General features: G+C 39.2%; 1 long non-coding RNA gene across 1 annotated transcript; it reads right to left on the bottom strand.

Annotated features, from left to right (window-relative positions):
- Positions 1 to 1,291: 1,291 nt before the first annotated feature.
- On the bottom strand, positions 1,292 to 1,729 carry LOC139189969 (uncharacterized). The gene is made up of 2 exons (XR_011573829.1): positions 1,580 to 1,729; positions 1,292 to 1,321 (listed from the first exon to the last, which is right to left on the bottom strand). It is a non-coding gene; the product is annotated as an uncharacterized lncRNA (long non-coding RNA).
- Positions 1,730 to 20,788: the final 19,059 nt, after the last annotated feature.

Raw genomic sequence — 20,788 nt, 5'->3', positions numbered from 1 at the left:
GAAGTGGCTAGATGTCTTGAACCAATACTCGACCTAAGGCAATGCTCAACATAAAGCAATACTCGGCTAGAGGTATCACACGATACAAGACTGCTCAGCTGGAGGCTATGCTCGTTGCTGCTCGGCCAGAGGCTATGCTCGCGGCGAGGCGTTTGCTCTACTGGAGGCGATGCTCGTTGCGAGGCGGCTCGGTTAGAGGCTATGCTCGCTGCGAGGCGGCTCAGCTCCTAGTATTCCTCATTGCAAGTATCTATTTTATGTCGACATGCACTCAGTATAAGTTGATTCTTGACATGACTCAGGTCCACTTGTCGGGTTCGCATATTGGGTCTATGTGTCGGATCTGTGGATCGGGTCTGCAAGTCAGGTCTTTGAGTTAGGGCCATACGTAGGGTCATCAAGTTGGGGCTATATGTAGGGTCATCGAGTTGGATCCAGGCACATAGGTGTCCCAATAAGTGAATGTCCGAGCAAATGGGTGTCTGGTCAGACAAGAGATCACCATGAGCGCGTGGCTCATCAATCTATAAGTTGGAAGACTTCTTTAATCAGCAACAATGTTGATCAGTGGATCTAGTTGCTCAATAATTCCTGACAATAAATGACAGTATAAGTACGACCGTATAATGAATAAATCAAATTGACAAAGTTTGTCAAAGCAAAATATTGTACTATGTGCCTTCTATAAATAAATAATTTATTCTGGTGTGCGATAAATGACTTGTTGTATAAATGACATAGTTTAATGGCAATCATGTATTCTAGGTCATGAATATATATGTCACTAGGTAATGAATATTATATGTGTGTGTGTGTGTGTGTATATATATATATTATATTTTTAGGCAAGTTGTTAATATCCAATTTGGTCAAATGAGGTGATATATAATGTAAGGGTAATTTTATTTAAACCCATGCAACCTTTTTTTACACCCAACTTAAAATTTTGAATGTTAATTGTCTATTTTACCCTATTGCATAATTACTATTAAGTATAAAATGAAATTAATAATAAAACTTAAATTTATCAATAAACCCAAACATTATAATTAAACCCTACTAGCTAAAACCCTAGAAAACCGAAGAAGATGAAGCCAGTGTCTCTTCTCTTCCCCAGTGCTTGCACGTTTTGTAGAAGATAGAAGAAAAGAAGAAGAACCCAGGTACCAAATCCTGCTCACTTTTTTTTTTTATTGAATTGCATCTTTCTCTCTATTTTTTTGGTTAATTTGTTTATGCAGGTGCAGTGGAAGTGGTGACAACAAGGAAGTTCGCGGAGTTTAGTTCCATCTTCGTAGGCACAAAGGCAGATGCAACATTCCTAAGATTAACACAACTCACGTAATAAGCACACTTAGTGATTTGGTGTAGGGTTAATTTGGCAATGAGAAACTGAAACCCCGGATTTGGTGCCCCGGATCTTCATACACATGACTTGAAAGGCTCAATTGCTGAACAAGTACATGTATGAATTCCAGTTGGTAATACAAAAACCTATTTCAGCATGCCATTAAAAACAATTAACTATTTTATGGGACTTTCTAGTAAAAAGATATCAAGAATGTATCATGGAACTTACAGCATCCTCTGGGGAGAGAACATGTTCGGTAGGTGTAGTAGTGTCGCATTCATTCATTACTCCTCCAAAAGATTCTTGGATCTCACCATTAACTTTGTCAAAATCAGGTATCTTGCGGAACTTGTACTTTGGCAAACGATCAATCTCTTCCTTTGTCATGTAGTTCTGCAGCTCTGGGGTCTAGAACCCTGACGGATGGTGTACTGTCACCACAGAGACTTCCAAGCTTCTATCTCCACAGAGACTTCCTCGGCACCTCCACTTGCATGTCCTCGTGATGGCGTACTGTCACCACCCAATCACTCCTCTGAACTGCAAAAGGAAGCTCACAAACAAGAACAACGTCCTCGTCCTCAGGGTGGTTTCTTCGCCAAACTTCTAAAAATCAAATGGGTGTAAAAATAAATCCACATATTGAATTGGGTTTATGGGGGCATATTAGGTATTAAATTTGGGTTTAAAAAGATATTAATAGTTTAGTTAAAAATTAAATGGGTGCAAAGAGTAAGTTGGGTGTAGAAATAAGTTAGATGGGTTTAAATAAAATTTCCCATAATGTAAATGGTGTAGTGGGTGTACAGATTTTGCCACGTTTTACGGTAGTGGTCATAAAGTGATCAAAGTAATGATGATCGTTACAAACAATAATACTAATAAAGTAATAACAGTAAGAGTCTAAGGCCATGTGATCCGACATAATAAGCACATAAATGTAATCATGTAACTTTATTATAGTGACAATAGAGTACACAACTAACATATATATATATATATATATATATATATATATATATATAGTTTTGTGAGTGCTCCTTTTTCTACTTAGGATGACAACCTGTTTTAGTGCATAGTTTATGCGGCTAGATAGCAGCTAGCTAGTTAAAGCAGAGGCTAGCATGATTTCACGTAAACGACATTAAGTAATTTCAAGAACCGAGGTCCAGATTATAAGAGTTTGAGAGTATCTGATAATGATAAAATATTAAAAAAATAAACAAGTTGAGGAATTTAGAAGAACTTATCTTCTTCTTTATTAGTTTTTCCTCTAGACAGTGGAGATGGCAGTGCATGTGACCACAGTCGTAATCGTGCTTTTAGTGAAGGCTTTTTCAGCAAAGTGGGAACATGCACTCCCCCTTATCTGCACACTAGCAGTGGCCTGTGCGCGCCTTCCAAGTTCAAGACCCCATTGTAGGGTATGAAGTCCTTCAAAGCACTGATGCCTTCCCCAATTGCCAGATTAGCTATACTGATCTCCTGCGCCTTCTGTTTAGCCAGCTGGAAATCCTCCATGGGTGGAGGAATATTGTTGTACGACGTTGGCGTAGAGTTGGGGAACGATGACTTGATGGGGGTAAAAAAGCCGACGACTCTGCGGGGAGGGAACCAGAAGCAGCTTTGCAAGTTGAACTACGTCTTCTTGTCCCGAGACCAAGGTAAGGCAGAAGCTGCTTTACTACCGGTGTGATAACAATGTCAGCTCTTTCGCTCTCCAGTGAACTTGTGTTGTATACACAACGGGGTTCATAGTAAAGTGTATTTTTTTCCTTTTGCAGTGATGACAAGATATCCACATTCAGGGCGCTGCCAAGGATGACCTAGAACTGGCCCTACAGTGGCCTGAACTTTGACTGTAGAACCATTTCTTGCCTCAATAACAGAGCTCTGACCAGGTTATTGCTAAAAAGGGATCCAAAAAGGCCTTAGCATTTGGTGTAGCTACTACTCTAAGATTCGGGTACTTCTTAAAGATGAGCTTTAATGTCTTCGAATGGCAGTGATATCAAGGCTTTGGGTAATAAGCAAGCAATCAACTTCTAGAATATCACTTAGCAAGAAGTCAAAAGCTTCAATTGTTTGGGGGTTGCGCGGATGGGAGTGGCGGTGAAAGGAGAGAGTCACGAGAGTGAGCCGCCGTCGAGTCTGAGAAGTCCAGCCGTTTCGACGAAAAAGCCCTTGAACATCACTTTCGAAAATTGCGCTTCTACTAATGGCTGCGCCAGATTCGTTGCCTTGATGGTGGTGAAGGCGTCGAAGTCGTCGAAGTCATCCTTCAATTTCTGCTGCAACTTGGAGGAGGAAGAGACGCCGTCGTTAGGGTCGACGAAGCCCCAGTCGGCACCGTAGAGGACGCTGGTGGGTCGCACGTGGAAGGGGACGACAGAGTCCCCAGGCCGAAGATATCTTGATTACATTTTTTTCTTCTGCAATAAATGATGGGCTCGTACGGACATCGAGGGTTGTATCCGTTAAGATGGTGGAAGATAGGCCGTGTATCCCTGACACAGTTGTTTTCAGACAAAGACCATCCGTTTCTTGAGACTCAGGGTCTTCAAAAGAGGAAATTATTGGAGAGATAGAGATTTGGTTTCTTGGGTTTTGCAGATCCACGGTGGACATTGTGGTGAGGTTTCACGGTGGTGAAATGAAAAAATGAAAGAGAACCGACACAGCTTTTCGTGTCGTTTCCCATAGACGGTGCCAAATGTTGATGCACAAAACCAGAGGCCTTGGAACAATGTAAATTCGACCGTGAATCTGCATGAAATGTAAATAACATAAGATGTATAGTGGTTCACCCCAATGTTTGGGCTACGTCCACACTGATTGTATTTCTCTGACTGTATGTATGGATTACAAGGATAAGGGGGAGTCCCCCAGAGAAAGAGAGTGTTGTTGTGTTTGTGAGGGTATTGCCCTCTGTTGGGTTCCTAGAGTCCCATTTGTGAGGGGGAGAAGTCATCTTTTATAGAATAAGGGGCTCCTCCTTTTACATAATCATATGGGCTGGGTAATGAAGCCCAACGTATCAAAGTATGAGGCCCAATATGTGTGGTACCAACAAGATTTATAAAATTCGTTTTGATTATGCCCTCCATCGTCATCAGGGAAGTATTGCGAGTCTTTATTTGTACTATAAAAAGAAAGCCAATAAATGTCTAGAGGTGTAGTACTATATATCAATACCCTGGATACTCTACATCAATTATTTTGACATATATAATTACAGATCCACAAGTGCAGGCTCCCTATGCTATTGTTCATTGCCTATTTAGGCAATTTCCTACAACATTGAGTAAAATAAAATAAAATATTGTTAAAGTTCTCTATGATTAAGTGTAAGCATTAATATGTGTTTCATCCTTATATGCAATTTTTATTAGTGTCGTATCTTGAAAAGTTAGCATCTCAAGGGAATGGTATTTACCACTTCCCTTTTAAATGAATTTTAAAATCAGCTCCAGTCCATGTTTGTTTAATAATGTGGTTGTCACATCCCGGCTCAGGCCCCCACCATATCCCAGGCTCGACTCCACCGTAGCACGATAATGTCCGCTTTGAGCCCCGACCACGCCCTCACGGTTTTGTTTCTGGGAACTCACACAAGAACTTTCCAGTGGGTCACCCATCATGGGATTGCTCTCGCATGAACTCGCTTAACATCGAAGTTCCGATGGAACCCGAAGCCAGTGAGCTCCCAAAAAGCATCGTGCTAGGTAGAGATGAGAATATACATATAGGGCTTACAGGATTCACTCCCCTAGGCGATGTGGGATGTTACAATCCATCCCCTTTAGGGGCCCGACGTCCTCGTCGACATACTTCCGAGTAGGGATTGGCTCTGATACCAAATTGTCACATCCTGGCCCGAGCCCCCACCACATCCTGGGCTCGACTCCGCCGTAGCACGATATTGTCTGCTTTGGGCCTCGACCACACCCTTACGATTTTGTTTCTGGGAACTCACATGAGAACTTCCCAGTAGGTCACCCATCATAGGAATGCTCTGGCCCATTCTCGCTTAACTTCGGAGTTCCTACAGAATCTGAAGCCAGTGAGCTCCCAAAAGGCCTTGTGCTAGGTAAAAATGGGAATATACATATAATGCTTACATGATCCACTTCCTTGGGCGATGTGGGATGTCACAATCCACCCCCCTTAGGGGCCTGACTTTCTCGTCGGCACACTTCAGCCCAGGGATTGGCTCTGATACCAAATTGTCACATCTCGGCCCGGGCCCCCACCATACCCCGGGCTCGACTTTGCCGTAGCACGATATTGTCTGTTTTGGGCCCCGACCACGCTCTCACGGTTTTGTTTCTAGGAACTCACACGAAAACTTCCCAGTCGGTCACTCATCATGGGATTGCTCTGGCCTAAACTCGCTTAACTTCGGAGTTCCAATGGAACACGAAGCCAATAAGCTCCCAAAAGGCCTCGTTCTAGGTAGAGATGAGAATATACATATAAAGCTTACAAGATCCACTCCCTTGGGCGATGTGGGATGTTACAATGGTACCATCAATGTTTTAAAAGGCTCGCCCTAGGGTGCGCCTAGCCTTGAGGGTTGCCGCCTCTATTTTGAGAGAGTGGGCGGAAGGCATCGCCGGAGCCACCTAGGCACGCCTCAGGGGATTTTATTTTTATTTTTATTTTTTTTTACCCCAAACCCAAATTTTGGATAGGGTTTTAACTGCCTCATACCTCTTCCTTGCACTATCATCTCTCTGCCGTTTTTTTCTTCTGATTTTTATTTTTTTTATATAATGGATGTGTGTGTTGTATGCATGCATTGGTATATGTGTGCTCATTGTGCTTTTCATCCTCTATTATATATATATATATGTGTGTGTGTGTGTGTGTGTGTGTGTGTGTGTGTGTGTGTGTATTTATAATATATATGTGTGCTTAGGGTGATTATTGATTAATAATCTTTTTTTTAATGTAATGTATGTGTACGCTCAGTGTATATATTAAAAAATTTAGGTCCGGTGAGACTTCGTCTCACGCCTAGGTTGGGCTATCCCTCAGATGCCTCGCCCACGCCTCACGCTTTTAATACATTGGGTACCATTCATTATATAGTTTCACAAAGATCGTGCATAATTCTTGTTGAACTTGGTTTGGTTTTCTTTTGTTTAGGGATAGAGTGTGAAATCCCATTCCTAGATTTCATTATTATAATCTACGTATTGATATTATAGAGATTTTATATTATTTTTCCAGAAATTAATTATTTAAAATCTGTAGACCATTCGAGGTCACAATTTATATAGTTGAATAGATATCGAGATCACGAACGCATAGGCGAAAGTCGTTTGCGAGTCCGGATTATAACAGTATAGTTATAGACGTTTGAAGTTGTTACTAAAATAAAAAATAAAATAAAATAAAAAAAGGCCACGGGAGTGGCTAAGAAAGAAAATGATAGAAAGGAAGGGAGGGAAGAGAAAGCAGAGGGACGAATGGCAGAAAGAGAGAGGAAGAGTGAACAAATCATAAATGAAAGAAATGAGGGAAGGGAGAGAAGAGAGATGGAGAGGAACCGGCCAGATCCTATGACCCGGTTACCATTCTTCGACCTGACCCGACGGAAATAATGGTTTCCGAGGGTTTCTCCAGCCAATTTTAGGCTACTTACACCAAACTATCACTTGGGAACAAATCCCAAAACTTCCCTTTCCCTCTTACACCTAAAAATTGAAGCAATTTGGCTAGATTTCACAATGAACCACACCGGTGGGTGCGGTGGTTCCATGGCGGAGATCCGTTAAGTCTGAAGCTAACTCCTTCAATTAACACCACTAAAACACTCCCACCGAGTCCTGGAACGAAGCCCAAACAATTTTAGTGGCGTCGGAGCTGCTATGGAGTCGAATCGAGGACACCCAAATTCTAGGGTTTTGGCGATTTTGTGGCAAATTGAGGCTTTTTCAGGCCAAATTGAACTTGGCCACAGGTATAAAGTTTGCTCTAATCCTTAAGATCTTCATTTTTTGTAAATTTTGGTAATTTTTAAAAATAGTTGAATTTTATGGCGAGTCAGGGCGGCAAACCACCACCCGCGGCGGCTCATGTGACAACGCGTGGCCAGTGGGCTGACAATGTCTTTCTAAGTTCAATTAGATGCCCTAATTTCATAATTGATATCTGTATGACGTAATTTGATTGTTTGGACTTAGTTTCATTACGATACCTTACTTGGTCAAAATATGAATCAACGATCCGACCGTTGGATCGTTACCAAACCTTAATGCGTGATAGAACATAATATTTGTGGATCATAGAAATTTATGGATTGGGAATACGACGTACGGATCTTCCCTATTTGGATTTCTAAGTTTGTAAAATATATTGTTGACTGCCACTTAATTCTAGTAGTTGGCGGAGATCCGACCGTTGGATCGCGATGGGATTTTAGTATGTTGTTCTTTGAGCATAATGTGGACCTTTGGAAGTTACAGATCTGGAATCCGATGTGCGGATCTACTGGATCAAATGATGTAGCGTTGTGGATCCTACTGTTGATTGAGAATTGACTTCTAGTCAACATGTCTCGAAATGTTCTAAATAATAAAATTAGTACTATGGAAGGCTAAGTAAAATCTAGTGGGACCACATTGGTTTGAGAGTGAATTGAATATGTGTGATATAGCTATTACCTTGATTTCTTATATTAATATCATCTATGAATATGATATGGGTTATAAATGAAATTCTATTGAAATGTGAATTATATATACACATATATATATACACATACATACTATAGACCTATGTTTATTGAATGTGAATTCTATTGAAGTGTTATTTTTATTTCTGGCCATCGATCTATTTTCATTAAGTATGATTTGACTTGTGCTTTGGAAATATGGTTTGTATTGTATGATTGGATTGATGTGATGAAATGTGAGGGCTAGTAGTGGATCGTTAACCTATTGTCATGGGGTTTGTTACTTAGACACTTGTTTCACATCTTGTTTCCTTATTTCACTTTTTGTGTCATTTAGCCCTTCTAAATTAAGTACTTGGTTCTTTTATTGTTTCTTCAAGCCGTTGTTGTATCCCTTGGTCTTCCACTCAATTCCGTTGAGTGATGGTCCAAAATCGTACCCTGGCTCGGATTCCGTTTAGTGATGGTCCGGAATCCCTTCTATTCTGCGATTCCGTTGAATGATGGTCCGGAATCGTATCCAGCTTGTATTCCATTAGGTGGTTCTATATGCATGGTACTCCCCAATTCCGTTGAGTGATGGTCTGGAATCCATTCTACTCCGCAATTCCATTGAGTGATGTCCGCAATCGTATCCTGGGTTTGATTCCGTTAAGTTGTCCGGAATCCCTTTGGCGACTTGGTTCCTTGGATTTGATTTTAGCTTCAGAGATGTAAGCTTCGGCCGAACTATGTCGCTCTAACCCTGCATGTCAGTGTGTTGTATGGGTTATTATTTGGTATGATTATTGGATGTTGTTGGATGTAATTGTTATGATTATGATCTACCGTTGACCAATATGGCTATAGATTATTATTGCGCCTCGTCAATTGTTCCTTGAGATGTTGCACGCTCTGAATTGTGCATTATGTTGAAATATGGTCGTTTATGTGTTGAATATTCGAGTGTAGAGAAAAGTTGAACTATGAATGTCTTGATCCCTATTGAGGGTACGTATGCAGTCTAACGAAGAGGTTAGATGCAGCCATAAAGTATATGCAAAATTATTATGCATTTGGATCTTGAATTATATTTTGTGCATATCCAAAAGGCGAGGTATGTGGAGTTACGGGCATTTAGGGATGTCACCTGTCGATCTTGGACGTATGTCGGGATCGGGGCGTGACATAGAGTGAGTGAATCATAGTTTGACCAAGTCTTGAATGATGAATTGAGCCAAATCATTGAGGTCTCTTTGTCAAGTTATATTTTCATTCTAATTTTTTTTGCATTTGTAATCCTTAGTTCTTGACTCAAACATTGCTTATGAAGTGAATGAATTTGCATAATCTTAAATATAATTTTCAATCCTGCAGTAACGTGCGGGTATACTTACTAGTACACAGAGGGGGTGTTCAGGGGGAGTGAAAAGTGCAGTCGCACAATGCCCCAAATTTGAAGGGGCCCCTAAATATTTGTCATCTAACATCATGTAATAATGTTCTATATTTAAAAAAATTGCTTTTGTTAGCACTTTAAAACTGCATTGTGCACTCCTTATTAGAGATTTTTTTTTTCTTTCTAAATATAAAAATTTGAAGTACAATGAGATATTTTGAGTGTCTAATAACACCCTAAAAATGAAAGTTTCTTAATTTTATTATATAACAATGGTATATATTCAAGTAAAACTTTCAAGTTAGAGGTTTGAAGTTTTTTTTTCATGTTTGATTGTTTAAGATAAAACTGCTTTTGATTATTTAGTGAAGGTTATGTTTGTAGATCTTTTTATACTAATACAATATTAGCTTTAGGTGGCGGATATTAGAATCTTGTCGGATAAATGATATCCGACACATTGTTTAATTAGTGGTGGATATTAGAAAAATATTGTCGGTTATATCCGACATAAATTACTGGCGGATATTTAGTGGCGGATATCAAAAAAATCATGTCGATTATAATCGACAGTATTTTTGAATCTCTTTTTTTTTAATATTTTTGACAGATTCTGGTTGTTTTTAAGTTAATGGTGGCGGTTATAACCAACAGAAATTGACTACTTTATTATTTTACTTTCTGGCGGTTATTATTTTAGTATTCTGGCGGTTATAACCGCCAGAAATAAAAAATTTATTATTTTAAAATGTTATATTGATTATAAATAAATAAATAAACACATATTTTCAATTTTTTTTCTTCACTCATGACCCTAAAGTCTAATGAACCCAATTCCCACAACCCATAAATTTTCTAAGAGAATAATAACAACAGATCACAATCTGAAGCTCTATCATTTTTGTAATAAGGATTATGCTCCCTCACAGGCAAGCAACAAGATACAAAGAAATTCAAACAATTTTTTTCAATGCGTCACAAAGCACATTGTCTGACACATAAACACATATGACCATCTGGTGTACTCTATCATGTCTGATTTTAAATAATGATAAAAAATAAATAAATAAGTACATGTGACCATCGGAGCTAAAATAACCATTAAATTGTGATTTTTCGTTTATAACCGTCGAAAACTTTTGTTCCATTACGTAATCTCTGAATGTTTGTTTTTTACGATTTTTTACATATGCAATCACAGAGTGTGTACAAATAAGTTTGACGGTTTGATCGTTGAAATTTTTTTTTGTAGAATGCATATGCGTCAAAACGATAGATTAAACAAACACTTAGAGTTAATATTATACTTCCATTAAGTATAAAATAAGATTTTGTGGTATCCATTAGTGTAAATATTTTAAATTGAAGATCGAATTCATTCAATGCATTCTTATAGGGTCGAGGAGTGTAGCTGTAAAAAATCATCAAAATCAGAGCTGAAATAACCGTTAAATTGTGATTTTTCATTTATAACCGTAAAAAACTTTTATTCTGTTACCTAATCTCTGAAAGTTTATTTTTTGTGATTTTTTATGTATGCTCGGAGTGTGTACAAACAAGTTTGACGGTTGGATCGTTGAAAACGTTTTGTATAATGCGTATCGCATCAAAATAATAGATTAAACAAACCTGAGTTAATGTTATACTTCCCCATCTAGTATAAAATAAGATTTTGTGGTATCCACTAGTGTAAATATTTTAAATTAAAGATCAAATTATTTCAATGCATTCTTATAGGGTCGAGGAGTGTAGCTGTAAAAATTCATCAAAATCGGAGCTAAAATAACCGTTAAATTGTGATTTTTCGTTTATAATTGTCGAAAACTTTTGTTTCGTTACCTAATCTCTGAATGTTTGTTTTTTGTGATTTTTTAAATATGCGATCTTGGAGTGTGTACAGATAAGTTTGATGGTTAGATCATTGAAACTAGTTTCGTAGAATGCATATCTCTGTTAAATTTGCCTAAATTTTGAAGTGGGAAAAGTAATTTGTGCTAAATTTTTATTTATGTTTTTCAAGTATTGATTAGACAATATTTAGTATATGTGATGACATTTTCATTGTACAATTATCTTTTTGTTTCTTTATTGCATATTTTACATGGGTTATTATCAATTAAACCAAACAATTATTTATTTAATTTTTAAAAGTGTATTCTATTTAAATACATATTATTTATTTATTTATTAAACCAAACAATTATTATTTTATTTTTTAAAATCGTAACAAAATTTTGGGGGGAAATTTAAAATTTTGGGAGAGAATTTTGCCGACATTTTTTTTCTTTTCTGTCAGTTATAACCGACAGTAATGAAAATTTTCTGTAGGTTTATATTTTAAAAAATATTTTTGTCAGTTTTAACCGACAGTAATGAACATTTTCCAAAATAAAACCCCTCCATCTCTTCCTTGCGCCAGTGCCTTCTCCCTTTCCCCTTCCTTCCCTCATTGTTCTTCTTTCCACATTACTCCGCAATCTCTGTTATTCTCTGCAGACTTACAGTAGCCAGAGAGATGGGATTGAAGAAGGCCATTAACTCATCGTTGGAGGATGTAATAGAGAAAGCAGGGGGCTGTGCTGTGGTGGACAGAGGTTGCGCCACCCAATTGGAGAGGCACGGCGCTGCCATCAACAACCCTCTCTGGAGCACCGTCTGCCTCATCAAACAACCCAACCTCATCAAACGGGTCTGTATGTATGTTTCTCTCTCTCTCTCTCTCTCTCTCTCTCCATTTTCTGCACTGTTTGATTGGATCTCTCTGTCTAATTGTTCTGATGAATGTTGGGTTTGGGTTGAAATTTTTGAATTCCTCAGGTTCACTTAAACTACTTGGAAGCCGGTGCTGATATTCTCATCACTTCTTCTTACCAGGTTGATTTCTTTTCCTAATACACGTTACTATTACAAACAACTTGTTTTTCTTTTTCTTTTTGGGGTTCTGCACATTTGAACAACTTGTTCTTCTTTTCGTTTAACATAGCGGGGAATGATAAATAACTACAGGAGTTTTCGTTATTACCATAGCTCAAGTGCACGTTCAGTCAAATTCTCAACTCCAATCTTCTACAGCTCAACCTTGAGAGACTTCAAGTACTGAACAGCTTCGTCTAGAACAGCGACGGTGTTCATTTCATTCCCACCAAGTACAATCCCTCTCAGCGCCCTCACCATCTTCTTCATTTTCTGGCGTTTCCTTTCATTGTTGGAGTTGCTGCTGCTACCAATGCCAGAAGACTTTTCAAGTGAAGAACACATCCTTTCCTTTTTTTTATTATAAATAAATGTTCTATCAGTTTTATCCGACAATAATGCTCTTATTTATTCTTATTAATAAATTCTCTTTCAGTTATATCTGACAAAAGTACTGTCGGTTCTAGTATTTTCTGTCAGTTTTAGCCGACAGAAATTCTCTTATTTATTCATTATTAATATATTCTCTGTCGGTTATATCCGACACAATTTCTGTCGGTTTTAGAGTATTTTATGTCGGAAAATTCATTTCCTGACGCTGGCTAATATGTCGCTTATTATATCCGCCATTGCATTTATTTTCTGTCGGATTTTGCTTAAAATCCGAATATTCGTTTTTTGTCAGTTTTTGGACCGCCGGTTATAGATAATTTTGTAGTAATGTTACTTATCATTAAGGACACTTGTAAACATGCAATCAATGAGTGCTAAAGTTTGTTTTTAGTATTTTTTTTTTTTGAACAAACGATATTATATACATTATGGGAGTGGGAAAGTGGGCTAAGCCTCACATTGAGCTAACAATAATGTGGTTCAAATTCGTCTTTGACGATAATTAAACCTAAAACCTCCCACTTCCAAGTAAATAGGAACACTACTAGACCGTAGTACTAAATGGTTTTGTTTTGATTTAAGTGAATGTTTTCTAGTATTAATACATTGTCATATTTTTTTTAAATTTAAAACTATCTTAAGGAGACACCTTTTACAAATTTCGCACAGGACCCCCAAAATCTCAGAGACGGCCCTGCTAGTACGTACATACATACCTACATATATATATATATATTGTGATCTTCTTTAATTTGGTTCTTATTATATTTTTTTTGTTTCTTAATTAATAAATCACCAGAAATCGAAGAACTGGATATGGATTTTTGGAAGACTTGAAGTATTTCAGCAGTACCCTGCGCAGGCTTCACTGACCACATCGGCAGCATCAGAGAGAACAGTACTACTGAGTGAAGCAACAGAAGAGCAGAAGAAACATGCTTTCACTGTTGCAATTGCAGCAGCGGCTGCAGCAGAGGCAGCAGCTACTGCTGCCCGTGCTGTAGCTGTGGTTGTGCACCTTACCACTTCACACTCGCCACCGTGTCACAAAGTTCGACAGGAACTTGGCCGCCCTTAAAATTCAAAGCGTTTATCACGCACATCTTGCGAGCTTCTTCCAAACTTATTTATTTTATCGTCTCAATCAAATTTATTTGTTTGATGGGAATTAAGTGAATGGTGATTTGAAATATATAAAGCAAATGAGAAAATCATCATCGTTAGTTCCTCTGTAGCAATTAGCATGAATGTCTAAAGGTTGAGTGAAACAGGCAAGGAAAGCACTGCGAGCGCTGAAAGGACTGGTGCGAGTTCAAGCAATAGTTCGTGGCAGAGCTGTGAGACGACGCCAGCTACCACTTTCAAGCGTTTTCCGTCCAACAGAAAAGGGCGGGAGGGCAGGTGGACGTTTGCAAAAGGAGCATTCTTACAGCACATGAGAGATGTAGCGACAGCGAAACAGCTGATCAGTAAACCAGAAAGCGAGTTGGAAGAAAATGAAACACCAGTAAGTAAGAATATATACGATTCTTCAAAGGCTTATTCTATTAACACCCCACGTATTGTTGATTAAACCCCACATACTTAATACACCTCACATTTGCTTTTTCAATTAAAAAATATCTTAAGACACCCCACATTATGTTACATAAGCCACTTAATATTAAATTTTAATGTGAGATGCATTCAACATTATGTAGGGTAATAATAAAAAAAGCTTTCTTCAAATCAACAAATAATTTATACTTTTCATGATATATACACGAGACTTAAAAAATATTATTGTGCTAGGCATGCATTTTTTTTACGCTTTCGTGCAATGGTTGATTTGCGCAAGATGTTTGTTATGGACAGCTTGGAGGTAGCAACCAGAGAGGGTGGGATTTCAGTATAATTTCACAGGAAGATGTAGAATCCGCACGGCTAAGAAAGCAACAGGCCATGACCAAAAAAGATAGGATGAAGAAATACTCGTTTTCTCTACGGGTAAGTAATACGTACTTCCGATCTTAAATTATCTGAATTTATTGATTCATATGCGAATATACAATAAAAAGGAGAACCTATAGCAAATGTGGAACACAATTATCTTGTTTTGCAGGAAAGCAGAAATGTGCAAATGTTGGAAGATTCAGCGAGCAACAACGAAACTGGAAAGCTAATCGTTCATTCAAATCTTAGTGCTATTACTGGAGCAATGTTTTGGCAGATCACAAGTTAAACTGAGACATGTGAGAAATGAAGATTCAGTGAAAAGACCGACCATGAAATTTCTGTTATTGCCAAGGAGATCATTTCGCAATGCAGAAGCAGAACAGAACAATTCTGCTCATGATCAACTTTACATGGCTGTGACAGCATCTGCCAAGGCAAAAACACGGTCTCTAAATACCCCGAAGCAACGCCTAGAATCTCATGATCGACAATGTAAAGTTCTGTGAATGGCAATGTGTGACAATTGGTTTACTCAAGGAACAAATCACTTGATTATTCAGTGATATGCAATTCGAGTAAATTATGAGTCCTAGTTAGGTAAGAATTGTGGAGTCTTAAATCATTGCAGCTAATCTAGGAGAATCATCTAGACGTTCAAATACAAAGATATTGCATCATGATAGGACTCAATCAAGGTGATAGGGTTGACCTTCTTAGCTATTAATAGGCCGGCTACTAAGGAATATATAAAACTAGGTTAAGTCCCTACTTCCATACATTGAATTCCTCATAATACAGGGATATTTTGGAGTATTGGAAGGAGAAGACAACCTAGAGTTCATCAATGGCTTCATCTTCATACCCATGTCTCCGAATTCTACATATAAGTTTATTTCCTTATCATGTCGATTTCATTATTGTATTCGTGATCCTAATATCTTGTTGTTGCTCTTATGATTTCAGAATATATCTTACAGACAAAACTATGGGATTTCTCTTTCTTCTTCTTATGATGCTGAGTCTATTAGCAAGAATAGTAAGAATGGATGGGGTTCTTTGGCAGATATGTTGAAGCAGTATCACCATCAGCAACATTGAAATTAAGAAATCGATCATCAAAATTCCTCTCGAGATCAATGTCAAGTTTAGCGTTAACAGTGATTTGAAAACAAGAGATTAACGTATTAATATGCATCCACATATAAAGCATATATAACGTAAAAACGTTTCTTTCGAAAGGGTCCACTCATAGGTAAGCAGAGCGTCCCTCGCAAATAGGCTCCTCGCCTCCATCCTTTCGACCCTCTAATAATCCTGTGATAGTTAACATAAGCTAAGTTAAGCTTAAAATCATCAATTTATGGGACACTGCCGAAACCAAAAAGTAGTGTTGTCTTCGGCAATAATCTTGACAAACTTATTCTTAGGGGATTTGTCAGGGTTAGCATAAACGGAAATAATAAAAACTAGTAATTAAATGTCTCATAAATTCCATTGAATAGTATTCCCATATTTATTTGATCTCTAAAATTGCTCTGTATTGTAATGCACATGCCGTGGCGCAATTAGTTAGTCTCTTACTTCATTGGAATTACTTTAGACACCCAAAAAGCTTGTTTTCCACTCATTTTTAGCATAACTCCGGTATTAAATGCCTATAAAATAAAACAATAAAATTTAGTGCATTTAACTCATTCTTATATACAAAATTTAAAGGAAATACATGATAAAAATATATACGAATATGACCGCATGAAATAGGCCACAACAAGTAGCTTTATATGCGAGGTGGTTTTTTTTTTTTTTTCAGGGGCATTCTTGTCCAATTAATTTTTGGTGAAGCTTGGAACACCAATGTTGGCTTCTCACATTTACTATCATAAAGATTAGTAAAGATTATATATATATATATATATATATATATATCAAGCCTTTTATGCAAAGGGATCTCTACTTTTTTTTTCAAAAAATAAGAATGGGTGGAGCTCATTCCACATCGAACTTTGACGATCTGAGCCATTTATTTTGTAAGTCTTGTTTCATAAATCATCCTTACAAAAATTCAATTCAATCCGAAATCATTTGTCTATTTAATTATCAAGATAAAATTTCATTATGTCTTATATAACACAAGTATTGTTAACTTCTTTGAACTCAATTAAATGTCTTAAATATTTCTGATTTGACTAATACATTGGATTGGATGAATAAGGTGCGATCGCATTTACAATTCCCTCGATAACCCAACGGCGATCCCTAGCCTAAAGCCCCAATCGCTTTTACTCTCTTTCACAGACACCAGGCATGACCACCCGCCCGAGAGAGAAGAATCTGTCCTACCGGCAAGTGAATTGAACGATTCAAAGCGCCTTAATCGCCGTAGGATTTCAGGTATGCTTTTGAACTTTGTTTTAGGGTTTATATTTAGAGATGGGAAATTTGAATTTATTGTTTGTACCATACTTGACCAATCCCGAAACTACTGAGCATCGGTCAACGTTATACTGTCAAGGACCCAGAAGAGTTTCCCTCCAACCAGGAGGCCAATCATAGTGCGACACGTGTCGACATCAGAAGCCAATCATAGCGCAACACGTGTCAACATCAGAAGCCAATCACAACACAACACGTGTCAATGTCAGAATGAAACTAGAAACTCTCTTCTATAAATAGAGATCATTCTCTCACAATATTTCCTAATATCATTTGTACTACATCATTCACTTGTACTCACTAAATGAGAGCTTGAACCTATGTACTTGTGTAAACCCTTCACAATTAATGAGAACTCCTCTACTCCGTGGACGTAGCCAATCTGGGTGAACCACGTACATCTTGTGTTTGCTTCCCTATCTCTATCCATTTACATACTTATCCATACTAGTGACCGGAGCAATCTAGCGAAGGTCACAAACTTAACACTTTCTATTGTACCAAAGTCATCACTGATTTTGTGCATCAACATTTGGCGCTATCTGTGGGAACGACACTTATTCCCACTCTCTTCAGCTTTGTCAAGCTGGTTTCCACCATTCGTACACTCTCTTTTGACCAGGCATCCCTCTCCAACATGGGGAGCAAAGGAAGCCACAGCACACAGAATGACACCCCTCTTGCACCTAGTGCAAAGCAACGAAAGAAATAAGGAAAGAGGGTTGCTCTTCAAGCTAAAGTCGATGAGCTAGAAGCTTAAAACAACAAGATAACAATGAAGAATGAGGTCCTCCAGGAGCAGTATGAGAAGCTCTTTGAGACGCTCCACGAAACTATGCGTACTCAAACACGCGAGCTTGTTGCCCCTGTGGACATCAACCATCAATAGGGTGCCCCCCAACACGGAGGGTCACCTTCCTTCAACATGGGTATCCTTGATGAGGAGCGAGCTAATCATCAAAGCATTGAACAACATGAGACTTCTCTTAACCCAGCTGCTTCGACCCAAAGCAGGAGAAGTGGAGGAAGACACCTCCTTGCAAAAGGGTTGAAAGGATCGAAAGCCGTTTATTGTGGATGCCGAGACTTCCTAAAGCAACGTCGAGAAAATCCCCTCCATATATGCTCGAAGATCAATGACACAAGGGTTTCTGAAAGACTCGGTCCCCTCTCACGACCTAGGCCAACTGCCAATCTAGGGAAGGAACGACATGTCCTAGAGGAATATGAAGGTACAGAGGACTCTGAGGTATTCCGACAGACTCGCCCTAGAAGTCAGTACGGCGAATCCAAGGAAAAATCAAACGCCTTTGCTCAAACTTTCCTACTTCAAAGAGGCGATGGAGACTTACGAAAGAAAATCCCAATGATACATGACTCCACTCAAGACCCCCTTGTCCTACAGCTCCTTGAGGAAGTAAACAAGTTGAAGGCCGAACGTCAGGCCGAGATACCTGACTGGAACCAACCCAGGCCTGGCCCTCTCACAAGGAGGATCCTTGACACCCCCCTTCAAATGAAGACAAAACAAAAGCTTGGTTTACAACTCTATACTGGAAAGGAGGACCCAATAGAACGCCTTAACCTTTTTGAGTCCACCATGGCATATCGGATGCACATCGACGAAGAGCGATGTCTTCTCTTCCCCTCCACCCTCTCTGGCGGAGCTCTAAACTGGTATTGTCGTCTTCCACCTGAGACAGTAGACTCATTTGACGAACTGAGGAAACTGTTTGTCTCTCAACACATCTTCCAGACCGATCGCTTGCATTCTGCAGATGACTTGTACACTATTCGTCAGAAGCCGGACGAGTCACTACGAGAGTGTGCTGGTCATTTCAGCCATGAGTATTCTCGCTGCGCTGAGGCAGATGACAAGACCGCCCTCAAGGCCTTCAAGGCAGGCCTACATGATTGTTTCTTCAAGTACATGATCAATGCCAACACTTGGAAGACTTACTCTAAGGTGATGGCATAGGCTTACAACCATGCCTCCGCTGAGGCAAGAACATATCAAGGGAAACCCTCAACAACCACCCCTTATCAGTAAGTAGGGAGTGGAAGCCAGATCCAACCAAATGAGAATACCTCGACCTTCCAAACGACAGCGGTGCCTCCCCTTGCCTTACTTAATACTTTGTCAAGTCAACAGACATATCAATCTCAGGGCAAAAGGAAAAATTTTCATCCTCACCAGTCTCATTTTAGTAAAAGGAGTAAGGGACACTATTGCGATAACCAAAGGTATCACCATGATAATCCCCGACCCCAGATAGTCAACACAGTAGGTCAAGCACGTGTTAGGACAGCCCCTACCCCGAGGTATGAGGCATACACACCTTTGAACGCCACATGCGTGGCCATTTACCCCAGCATAGCACAATTGATATCGAAGCCAAAACTGAGGCACCCGGATTACAAGCCCACGAAGAACATGGGCACATTTTGCTGCTACTATGAGCATAACAGCCATGACGGCAAGAAGTGTATCACCCTTCGTGATCATATTGAAGTTTTGGCACGTGAAAGAAAAATTGATCAATTCCTCCTTCACCCTCCAAGGGGTAACCGTAACCAACGCCAGGTAAATGTGATATATTCCATAAGTGGTGGCACACCCATATCTAAATTTTCCAATAGGGCCATGAAAAATAGTGAACAAGCTTTAAGGTCTGGCCACCAAGTGTTTCACGTGGAAGACATTAGGGGAGATAAGTATCAAAAGCCTAACTGGGATCCCATATGTTTCTACCCTGAGGAAGAAAGAGGTATCATCTACCCTCACAACGACCCACTGATCGTGGAAGCTCACATAGCCAACTTTGAAGTACGACGAATCCTGGTAGACACGGGGGCTTCGGTCAATATCATGTTTGCTGAAGCTTTCAGGGCACTTAATGTAGCTGAACACTTGCTCGACAACTTGATTTCCCCTCTGATAAGCTTCTCCGGTGATATCGTGCAACCTTTGGGGAGCATATACTTACCTTTCACCATTGGTACAGGCCCTTAATAGCTACCATTACCACTAACTTCTTGGTGGTTGATTGTCCAACGGCATACAATGTCATCTTCGGACTCACAGGCATCAATGATCTCAAGGCCATGGTATCCACACATATGTTATTGATGAAATTTCCAACCCCCTATGGCAATGGTTACATCAGAGGAGATCAACTTAGTGCACGATCATGTTACAACACTTTGGTTAAGCAACAACACCTGCATATGCCCAATGAAACCTTTTCTATACATGACCAAGTCATAAAGACCATCCCAGATGAAGCTAACTTGGATCTTCACGGTGGCAACAGTCAACCCGATGATCTTCGAGATGACTCTTTCACCCTGCAAGCATAACCCGCTAAAGAGTTGGAGAAGGTCTCTATCTCAAAAGATTATCCGGATCGCATGGTGAAGATTGGTACCACCTTGTCACCACCCATTTGGTTGGCATTGATCTCTTTTTTGCAAGAGAACACTAAGGTCTTCGCCTGGTCATACGAGGACATGCCAGGCAACTCTCCCGATATAATCTGTCATCACTTAAGTATTGACCCTAAGACCAAGCCAGTGAAACAGAAGCTAAGATCTTATGACGCTGAACAGTACGAGGCAATGAAGGCAGAAGTTGAGAAACTCAAAGGCATAGGCTTCATCTGCGAAGTCAATTATCCAACGTGGGTAGCAAATGTTGTCCTTG

This window comes from Malus domestica, chromosome 12, assembly GCF_042453785.1.
Source record: "Malus domestica chromosome 12, GDT2T_hap1".
NCBI lineage: Eukaryota > Viridiplantae > Streptophyta > Magnoliopsida > Rosales > Rosaceae > Malus > Malus domestica.
Note: the sequence above shows the minus strand (reverse complement) of the source record. Positions and strands in the feature narration are given on the sequence as shown.